Raw genomic sequence first — 11,963 nt, 5'->3', positions numbered from 1 at the left:
GTTATGGTTTAGTTGATTTGGATCACGTGATCACTTAGAGGATTAGAGGGATGTCTATCTAAGTGGGAGTTCTTAAGTAATATGATTAATTGAACTTAAATTTATCATGAACTTAGTACCTGATAGTATCTTGCTTATGTATGTTTGATTGTAGATAGATGGCCCGTGCTGTTGTTCCGTTGAATTTTAATGTGTTCCTTGAGAAAGCAAAGTTGAAAGATGATGGTAGCAATTACACGGACTGGGTCCGTAACTTGAGGATTATCCTCATTGCTGCACAGAAGAATTACGTCCTGTAAGCACCGCTGGGTGCCAGGCCTGCTGCTGGAGCAACACCAGATGTTATGAACGTCTGGCAGAGCAAAGCTGATGACTACTCGATAGTTCAGTGTGCCATGCTTTACGGCTTAGAATCGGGACTTCAATGACGTTTTGAACATCATGGGGCATATGAGATGTTCCAGGAGTTGAAGTTAATATTTCAAGCAAATGCCCGGATTGAGAGATATGAAGTCTCCAATAAGTTCTATAGCTGCAAGATGGAGGAGAATAGTTCTGTCAGTGAGCATATACTCAAAATGTTTGGGTATAATAATCACTTGATTCAGATGGGAGTTAATCTTCCAGATGATTGCGTCATTGACAGAATTCTCTAATCACTGCCACCAAGCTACAAGAGCTTTGTGATGAACTATAATATGCAAGGGATGAATAAGACTATTCCCGAGCTCTTCGCAATGCTGAAAGCTGTGGAGGTAGAAATCAAAAAGGAGCATCAAGTGTTGATGGTCAACAAGACCACTAGTTTCAAGAAAAAGGGCAAAGGGAAGAAGAAGAGGAACTTCAAGAAGAACAGCAAGCAAGTTGCTGCTGAAGAGAAGAAACCCAAGTCTGGACCTAAGCCTGAAACTGAGTGCTTCTACTGCAAGCAGACTGGTCACTGGAAGCGGAACTGCCCCAAGTATTTGGCGGATAAGAAGGATGGCAAGGTGAACAAAGGTATATGTGATATACATGTTATTGATGTGTACCTTACTAGAGCTCGCAGTAGCACCTGGGTATTTGATACTGGTTCTGTTGCTAATATTTGCAACTCGAAACAGGGACTACGGATTAAGCGAACACTGGCAAAGGACGAGGTGACGATGCGCGTGGGAGATGGTTCCAAAGTCGATGTGATCGCGGTCGGCACGCTACCTCTACATCTACCTTCGGGATTAGTATTAGATCTAAATAATTGTTATTTGGTGCCAGCGTTGAGCATGAACATTATATCTGGATCTTGTTTGATGCGAGACGGTTATTCATTTAAATTAGAGAATAATGGTTGTTCTATTTATATGAGTAATATCTTTTATGGTCATGCACCCTTGAAGAGTGGTCTATTTTTGATGAATCTCGATAGTAGTGATACACATATTCATAATGTTGAAGCCAAAAGATGCAGAGTTGATAATGATAGTGCAACTTATTTGTGGCACTGCCGTTTAGGTCATATCGGTGTAAAGCGCATGAAGAAACTCCATACTGATGGACTTTTGGAACCACTTGATTATGAATCACTTGGTACTTGCGAACCGTGCCTCATGGGCAAGATGACTAAAACGCGTTCTCCGGTACTATGGAAAGAGCAACAGATTTTTTGGAAATCATACATACAGATGTATGTGGTCCGATGAATGTTGAGGCTCGTGGCGGATATCGTTATTTTCTCACCTTCACAGATGACTTAAGCAGATATGGGTATATCTACTTAATGAAACATAAGTCTGAAACATTTGAAAAGTTCAAAGAATTTCAGAGTGAAGTAGAAAATCATCGTAACAAGAAAATAAAGTTTCTATGATCTGATCATGGAGGAGAATATTTGAGTTACGAGTTTGGTGTACATTTGAAACAATGCGGAATAGTTTCGCAACTCACGCCACCCGGAACACCACAGCGTAATGGTGTTTCCGAACGTCGTAATCGTACTTTACTAGATATGGTGTGATCTATGATGTCTCTTACTGATCTACCGCTATCGTTTTGGGGTTATGCTTTAGAGACGGCCGCATTCACGTTAAATAGGGAACCATCGAAATCCGTTGAGACGACGCCTTATGAACTATGGTTTGGCAAGAAACCAAAGTTGTCGTTTCTTAAAGTTTGGGGCTGCGATGCTTATGTGAAAAAACTTCAACCTGATAAGCTCGAACCCAAATCGGAGAAATGTGTCTTCATAGGATACCCAAAGGAGACTATTGGGTACACCTTCTATCACAGATCCGAAGGCAAGACATTCGTTGCTAAGAATGGATCCTTTCTAGAGAAGGAGTTTCTCTCGAAAGAAGTGAGTGGGAGGAAAGTAGAACTTGATGAGGTAACTGTACCTGCTCCCTTATTGGAAAGTAGTTCATCACAGAAACCGGTTTCTGCGATACCTACACCAATTAGTGAGGAATTTAATGATGATGATCATGAAATTTCAGATCAAGTTACTACTGAGCCTCGTAGATCAACTAGAGTAAGATCCGCACCAGAGTGGTACGGTAATCCTGTTCTGGAAGTCATGCTACTAGATCATGATGAACCTATGAACTATGAAGAAGCGATGGTGAGCCCAGATTCCACAAAATGGCTTGAAGCCATGAAATCTGAGATGGGATCCATGTATGAGAACAAAGTATGGACTTTGGTTGACTTGCCCGATGATCGGCAAGCAATTGAGAATAAATGGATCTTCAAGAAGAAGACTGACACTGACGGTAATATTACTGTCTACAAAGCTCGACTTGTCGCAAAAGGGTTTCGGCAAGTTCAAGGGGTTGACTATGATGAGACCTTCTCACCCGTAGCAATGCTTAAGTCTGTCCGAATCATGTTAGCAATTGCCGCATTTTATGATTATGAAATTTGGCAGATGGATGTCAAAACTGCATTCCTGAATGGATTTCTGGAAGAGGAGTTGTATATGATGCAACCGGAAGGTTTTGTCGATCCAAAGGGAGCTAACAAAGTGTGCAAGCTCCAGCGATCCATTTATGGACTGGTGCAAGCCTCTCGGAGTTGGAATAAACGCTTTGATAGTGTGATCAAAGCATTTGGTTTTATACAGACTTTCGGAGAAGCCTGTATTTACAAGAAAGTGAGTGGGAGCTCTGTAGCATTTCTGATATTGTATGTGGATGACATATTACTGATTGGAAATGATATAGAATTTCTGGATAGCATAAAGGGATACTTGAAAAAGAGTTTTTCAATGAAAGACCTCGGTGAAGCTGCTTACATATTGGGCATTAAGATCTATAGAGATAGATCAAGATGCTTAATTGGACTTTCACAAAGCACATACCTTGACAAAGTTTTGAAGAAGTTCAAAATGGATCAAGCAAAGAAAGGGTTCTTGCCTGTGTTACAAGGTGTGAAGTTGAGTAAGACTCAATGCCCGACCACTACAGAAGATAGAGAGAAAATGAAAGATGTTCCCTATGCTTCAGCCATAGGCTCTATCATGTATGCAATGCTGTGTACCAGACCTGATGTGTGCCTTGCTATAAGTTTAGCAGGGAGGTACCAAAGTAATCCAGGAGTGGATCACTGGCAGCGGTCAAGAACATCCTGAAGTATCTAAAAAGGACTAAGGATATGTTTCTCGTATATGGAGGTGACAAAGAGCTCATCGTAAACGGTTATGTTGATGCAAGTTTTGACACTGATCCGGACGATTCTAAATCGCAAACCGGATACGTGTTTACATTAAACGGTGGAGCTGTCAGTTGGTGCAGTTCTAAACAAAGCGTCGTGGCGGGATCTACATGTGAAGCGGAGTACATAGCTGCTTCGGAAGCAGCAAACGGAGGAGTCTAGATGAAGGAGTTCATATCCGATCTAGGTGTCATACCTAGTGCATCGGGTCCAATGAAAATCTTTTGTGACAATACTGGTGCAATTGCCTTGGCAAAGGAATCCAGATTTCACAAAAGAACCAAGCACATCAAGAGACGCTTCAATTCCATCCGGGATCTAGTCCAGGTGGGAGACATAGAGATTTGCAAGATACATACGGATCTGAATGTAGCAGACCCGTTGACTAAGCCTCTTCCACGAGCAAAATATGATCAGCACCAAGGCTCCATGGGTGTTACAATCATTACTGTGTAATCTAGATTATTGACTCTAGTGCAAGTGGGAGACTGAAGGGAATATGCCCTAGATGCAATAATAAAGATATTGTTTATTTCCTTATATCATGATAAATGTTTATTATTCATGCTAGAATTGTATTAACCGGAAACATAATACATGTGTGAATACATAGACAAACAAAGTGTCACTAGTATGCCTCTACTTGACTAGCTCTTTAATCAAAGATGGTTGTGTTTCCTAACCATAGACAAAGAGTTGTTATTTGATTAACGGGATCACATCATTAGTTGAATGATCTGATTGACATGACCCATTCCATTAGCTTAGCACCCGATCGTTTAGTATGTTGCTATTGCTTTCTTCATGACTTATACATGTTCCTATGACTATGAGATTATGCAACTCCCGTTTATCGGAGGAACACTTTGTGTGCTACCAAACGTCACAACGTAACTGGGTGATTATAAAGGAGCTCTACAGGTGTCTCCAAAGGTACATGTTGGGTTGGCGTATTTCGAGATTAGGATTTGTCACTCCGTCTGACGGAGAGGTATCTCTGGGCCCTCTCGGTAATACACATCACATAAGCCTTGCAAGCATTGCAACTAATGTGTTAGTTGTGAGATGATGTATTACGGAACGAGTAAAGAGACTTGCCGGTAACGAGATTGAACTAGGTATTGGATACCGACGATCGAATCTCGGACAAGTAACATACCAATGACAAAGGGAACAATGTATGTAGTTATGCGGTCTGACCGATAAAGATCTTCGTAGAATATGTAGGAGCCAATATGGGCATCCAGGTCCCGCTATTGGTTATTGACCGGAGACGTGTCTCGGTCATGTCTACATTGTTCTCGAACCGTAGGGTCCGCACGCCTAAAGTTACGATGACAGTTTCATTATGAGTTTATGTATTTTGATGTACCGAAGGTTGTTCGGAGTCCCGGATATGATCACGGACATAACGAGGAGTCTCGAAATGGTCGAGACATAAAGATTGATATATTGGACGGCTATATTCGGACACCGGAAGTGTTCCGGGGAAGTTTCGGATAAAACCGGAGAACCGGGGGGTTACCGGAACCCCCCGGGGGGTTAATGGGCCTCATGGGCCTAAAGTGGAGAAGAGGAAAGGCAGCCAGGGCAGGCCGCGCGCCCCCTCTCCCCCTAGTCCGAATTGGACAAGGAGGAAGGGGCGGCGCCCCCCCTTTCCTTCCTCTCCTCTCCCCGTTCCTTCCCCCTCTCCTACTTGGACAAGGAAAGGGAGGGGAGTCCTACTCCCGGTAGGAGTAGGACTCCTCCTGCGCGCCTCCTACTAGGGCCGGCCGCACCCCCCTTGGCTCCTTTATATACGGGGGCAGGAGGGCACCCTAGGACACACAAGTTGATCTTCGTGATCGTTCCTTAGCCATGTGCGGTGCCCCCCTCCACCATATTCTACCTCGGTCATATTGTAGCAGTGCTTAGGCGAAGCCCTGCGACGGTTGAACATCAAGATCGTCACCACGCCGTCGTGCTGACGGAACTCCTCCCCGAAGCTTTGCTGGATCGGAGCCCGGGGAGCGTCATCGAGCTGAACGTGTGCCAAGAACTCGGAGGTGCCGGAGTAATGGTGCTTGGATCGGTTGGACCGGGAAGACGTACGACTACTTCCTCTACGTTGCGTCAACGCTTCCGCTTCGGTCTACGAGGGTACGTAGACAACACTCTCCCCTCTCGTTGCTATGCATCACCATGATCTTGCGTGTGCGTAGGAAATTTTTTGAAATTACTACGTTCCCCAACAGTATGAGCATGAGAACAAGAGGGACATCCACGCGCGCTCCTCCTCCGTCGTCCGCCTCGCCACGCCTCGTCACGACGCGCCGCGGGAATGAGCCGAGCCGATGTCTAAGTGGATATTGAATACGAACGCTGCACCCTTCGGCTGCTGCCTGTTCGTTTCATCTTTCTCGTTCCCTTCAGCTCCCGGCGCAGCCTCTCGCCTCCTTCTCTTGCGCCTATAAAAGGGAGCTCTCTCCTCTCAGGGAGACGCACCAGAACTTCTTCTTCCTCTCGCCACTACCTTCTTTCTGTCAGATCGCATGACTAGTGTTGTCACTGTTATATTAGTCATGTTTTATCTAATATTTCTGTTAATAAAATCATTTGGTAAATTGTTGATATTTCCAACATCTTTCACCCGATGATGCTACCGAGTATCGCAGTATCGTTGGTGGTCTGCAATGCCTTACTATTACCAGTCCTGATATCTCCTATGCAGTTAACCGCGTGTGTCAGTACCTTCATGCACCCAGGACATCTCATTGGTCAGCCGTGAAGCGTATTTTGTGTTACATCTGTCTTACTGCCTCCTATGGTTTGCTCCTTCAGCCTGCACCGTCCGTTGAGCTCTCCGCTTTTTTAGATGCAGATTGGGCTGGTAATCCTGATGACAGGTGATCCACGGGGGGTTATGCGGTATTCCTGGGTTTTAACTTGATCGCCTGGAATGCTCGCAAGCAAGCAACAGTGTCTCGCAGTAGTACTGAGGCTGAGTACAAAGCGGTTGCTGATGCGACTGCTGAGATCATATGGGTACAATCTCTATTGAGGGAATTGAGAGTCTCTCCAGCTCGCCCTCCAGTTCTGTGGTGTGATAACATCGGTGCTACATATCTTTCATCTAATTCCGTATTCCATGCTCGGACGAAGCATATTGAGGTTGATTATCATTTTGTTGGGGAACGTGTTGCACAGAAGCTACTTTGTATCAAGTTCATCTCGTCAAAGGATCAACTTGCTGACATTTTCACGAAGCCTCTTCCACAACCACAACTTGTAGGTTGTAGGTGCAATCTTAACTTGCTTTGTACTTCAGGCCATAGTTAAGATTGAGAGAGGGTGTTAGACTGTATATATATGTAGCCTCTATATACATATTGTAACATTGTATTGTACCTCTTGATACCTCTATATAATGAAATAGCCACACCCCGTTTAAGAGGTCGAGCAGTTTCCCAAACCTAGGTTTTACAGAAGAAACACTATGTCAGGCAGTTTACTCTTAAACAAAATACCGTATCATACTGTACAGCTAATATGGAAACACGGTAATTCATATTCCAGTTAATCAAGCAACTTGACAGTAATGGTTCAGCAAATCCCCTGTTAGGATCGAGCTAACTGAAACTAAAAGAAGAGTGTCATATCTTCAGACCAACAAGGAAATCAACAACTTGATAGTGCTGATTTCTTCAGATACGGCCTGACAGCCCCAAAACAAACAAATTGCATTGTGCCACTGTGACATCCTAAAGACGTAGAATAATCTACCAAATAAATGGAATCTCAATTTTGAAACTGCTGCGTGATTTTTTACATTGTGTCGTGCTGCAAAAGAAAAGCACTCCTTCAGTACATCAACCACGAGGAAAGAAAAAGTTAAAAAGAAAACCTAAAGCACCTAAGCATCCTACAACTACTTCTGGAGGTTGTACCAAATCCTATTGCTCAATACTTGAAATGTCCTACAAGAATTAAGAAATGGAAGCTTGAGCCCTTTACAACATCTGCCATCTCAAGAACCAAGACATTATTAAGGATACGGGCTTAGCAGAACCTACGTGCTTGTACACGTTGCTGATGTTCATCTTCTGTTTACGTTGTATGCAAGTATATGTTTGACCAACATATTTCAACAAGTTAGCCTATTACATATTTGTTCAAATGCATTTTGTTGGATACTCTCGAAAAAGAAAAAGAAAAACATGTGGGAAGTACCCAACGTACTGCTTATAACCAACTTACAGAAGAACTGCATCCTTTTCTTGTGTGGTGGGCTTCAAAGCATATTTGTTCAAATGCATTTTGTTAGATACCGCAAGTATTCCATTCCCTAATACAACAATAAGAGTCGAAATCTGTTAGCGCTGCATGCGCAAGGTTCCCGTTCATTTCGTATTACTTCCGGGCTGGCCAAGCCGATTGAACGGAGAAAACACCCGTTCCGATAGTGGAAGAAGAGAAACTCGATGCAGCTATACCATTTCATTACTATGCAAGCTAGAAATTACATGTCCGCATTTCTGTATGCATATTTATGCCTAAGTAAACACATGTTTGAACATATGATTGACTTCGATGGTGGTGCTTCTCGAGTACCAGGTCTCGAGCTTCGAGGTAAAAACCTATGTCTGACACGAGTGGTCATACATGGCAATGGTGATGTTTTTTGCATCATTCCCTTGTTGAAGGCATTGCTCGTATATGCTTAGACTGTCTTCAGGGTGAAAACCTAGAGTCTTACCTTTGGTGGTTGGATCCGATGACAGCGGCTCTCGAGCGTTGCTCTCATCATGAAGGCGTTGCTGTTGAAGAACCCCGTTGTCCTTATAATGTCATGAGATGGTTGGTGTGGATATGGTCATTGTTGTAGTTTGTCGATCGCAGATTTGTTCGCTTCGCTTCGGGTTTTTCTCTCGCTTATGCAATGCTTTGGTCTTATATGGCCTTGCTATTTGCTAGCGGGTTTTTTGTGTGTGTTGGTATTGATTATGTGCGTCTTAATTATGCAGAGGCCGTGTATGTTTTCATCGTGTTTATATCAACTTGATGCTTTATTTCGAGTCAATAAAATCCATCTTTTATCGAAAAATGCCAGCCCCTGGATAGATACAGAAACACAATCGACCTCAAAAGCACTCGTGATTATTCCATCAATTGAAGAAGAAAAGACATGGCAACGGAAGAAGGAGCTAGCGGGATGCAACGTCTCTGCGAATGTCCACGTGCACACTAACCTAGATAGAAGACCATTACTCAGCATGTTTGGGCTTTTGTTTTAAGATCCGGGGAGCGTCGCGGACTCAGGGCTGAGGAGTGTGAGGCTGCTCGCGAGGGTAAAAGGCTTTGACGTAGTAGACGAAAATCATAGTCAGCTCAGCCGAAGCTTAGTTTTCATAAAAGATTTTAAGTCACTAGCAGTCACTCAGAGGTTTTCCTCGATCACGGAAGTAATAAACCCCATCAAGCAAGAGAAAACGGTAGTTACCGACAAACCCGTAAATTGTACATATCATTTTGCTACAGGTAATGAATAGCACTTAAAACAAAGGCTTGGTAAATCACTAAAAACACACATATTAATTCGGTCTGTTGCCTATGCAAACGGCAAGCTCTATCTGTCCTCAGTCTGCCACCTACTGCTACTTCAGTATTTGGTACTTCAGCCCCTTCTTGTCGTCCGTGGCATTGACGCTGACTGAGCCTTGACACGCTTCTCCATTGACCAGCATGTCCACAAGAACTCTCGTCACATTCTTCTTCATCCACCTCTTAATAGGCCTTGCGCCATACACCTGCAATACATAGTCCATGCATGCATCGTAAGCGGGACATACAAACGACTAAGCAAATTTGTATGATTTGGTTTGGTAAAAATAACATGTACTTACCGTATCGTGAGATTCTGACCAAATGACGTCCAAGGCGGCATCTGTTGCAAACAGAGAGATGCCTTTCTTAGCTGCCATAGCAACGACACTCTTCATCTGGATTTTCACGATCTCCCTCAGTTCGTCATGAGAAAGCGGCTCAAATATGACAGTCTCACTCAGTTTGTTGATAAATTCAGGTTTAAAGCGTTTCTCAACCTGTTTCATGAGAAGATCCCACTGGTAAATATGTTGGTCTGCAGGGTGCCCCCTGGTAAATATGTTGGTCTGCAGGGTGCCCACTGGTACTTTACAAGGGACAGTTTGGGATACACATACCTGTTTCATGAGAAGATCCCGTGCAGTTGCTATGTTTTCTCCAGCCGTTCCAGCTGACAGGTTCTCTGCTCCAAGATTAGAGCTCATGATTATGATAGTGTCCTTGAAATATACGTTCCGACCCTTTCCATCAATCAACGTGCCATCATCGAGGAGTTGAATGAGAACCTTGAAAATTGAGGGATGTGCCTTATCCACCTTGTCAAAAAGAACGACACTATATGGTTGGCTCCTGCCTTTCTCGGTAAGTTGTCCATCTTCCTCGTAGCTTCAGAAAGTCAAATGGAAAAGTGAGGCACGAGAAGGAAGTTCGGGAAAGAAATACAAGTGCAAAGAGTGTACAAGTTAAACCTTCCAGGTCCTCCAACCAGACACGACACAGATCCACTATCAGCATATTCTGCCATGTCAAAGCGGACTAACGTCTTCTCGTTGTCAAAAAGCTTCTCGGCGAGTGCTTTTGCAAGCTCTGTCTTTCCAACACCAATCGGGCCCAAAAAGAGGAACGAGCCAATTGGTTGGCCAGATTGGTCAAAGCCGACCCTAGAACGTAGAACTTCTTGCACAACCAAATTAACTGCTTCATTGTCCAACAACTCTCTCATGCAATTTGTCTACTATGTGGCTGAAATTCTCCTCCTCTCGGCCAAGTGTATTGATCGGACATTTAGTCCATCGGCCCACAACCTTCATATGATAATAGAACATGACCCATCACAATGAAACATAATCATATGCATACAATTTGCAAAGAATGCTAACTTACCTGTGCAATATGACATGGACCAACGGTTATCTCCTCGACCGCATTTATAGTGCTAGTTTTCTTATTTTCACCTTTTTTGGTTGATGCAACTTCACAGCAGTGCATGCCTCGTCCATCAGGTCAATTGCTTTATCAGGAAACTGGCGGCCTAACAACAATAAAAATCCGCATTCTCTTCAATATGCACAAACCTATAGCAAAGTAAATCGAAATTGTTCCGAATCACATGACGAACATACCTTTAATATAACGGCCAGCGAGCTGGGCAGCAGCAACAAGAGCGTCGTCCTGGATTATCAGGCCATGGTGGTCTTGGTACCGCTGCTTCAGCCCCTGCAGGATGGCAACGGTCGCCTGCACGCTTGGCTCATCGACGTCAACCCTTTGGAACCGTCGCTCCAGTGCCGCATCCCTTTCTATGTATTTTCGGTACTCTTTCGATGTGGTAGCACCTATGCAACGGATGCGACCACGGGCCAACGCCGGCTTGAGGATGTTGGCAGCGTCCACAGTGCGGCCCTCGTCACCAGCACCAACAAGCATGTGCATCTCGTCTATGAAGAGGATCAGCTTTCCGGCCGCATCCTCCGCCTGCTTGATGGCATTCTTCAAGCGCTTCTCGAACATGCCGCGCCACTGGGTCCCCGCGACCATCGCCCCGACATCGAGCTCCACCACGCGGGCCCCGGCGAGCGTCGGGAACCGTCCCAGCAGCGATGCGCTGGGCCAGGCCTTCGACGATGGCCGTCTTGCCGACACCGGCCGGTCCGACGACCGCTGCGCAGTTCTTGGTCCGGCGGCAGAGGATGCAGATGGTGCGGTCAATCTCGTTGTCGCGGCCGATGACAGGATCAGACGCGCCGGCGGCCAAGGTCTTGAGGGTGCCCGTCCTCGAGGAGGAGGGCTTCATCTCTCTCTCGTACAGCTTCCATGCTGTCCAGGACAAACCAACAGTAGTAAGGGCAGACACGCCGATTGTGGCCAGCTCCACCATCCCTTTTTATTACGGCCATGTTTGTCATCGCTTTGGATCGATAAGCTACGTATTCGAACAAGAGCGACCTGGTTTGAGCTGGCCTGGCTTTGATCGATTTCTTGCTTTGTTTCTCATGGGGACGGGGGTACACGTATATTTATACAGAGCTGGCGCACCTGGTAAACTACCACTAAGCACTGTCCTACTTGGACACACCTCATGGTGATTGTTCCTAATATAACATCTTGAAAGGAAATTTTTATATGAAGCATACATGTGCAAGGAAGTCTTGCCTTGCTGCTACGCCCCAATGGGATTTTCCTTTTATAGCAAA

General features: G+C 44.7%; 1 pseudogene; it reads right to left on the bottom strand.

The window, feature by feature from the left end:
* Positions 1–9,320: 9,320 nt before the first annotated feature.
* LOC125518202 lies at positions 9,321–11,647 on the bottom strand (annotated as a pseudogene).
* Between the last annotated feature and the right edge of the window lie 316 nt (positions 11,648–11,963).

Source organism: Triticum urartu, chromosome 7 (assembly GCF_003073215.2).
Source record: "Triticum urartu cultivar G1812 chromosome 7, Tu2.1, whole genome shotgun sequence".
NCBI classification, from domain to species: Eukaryota; Viridiplantae; Streptophyta; class Magnoliopsida; order Poales; family Poaceae; genus Triticum; species Triticum urartu.
Note: the sequence above shows the minus strand (reverse complement) of the source record. Positions and strands in the feature narration are given on the sequence as shown.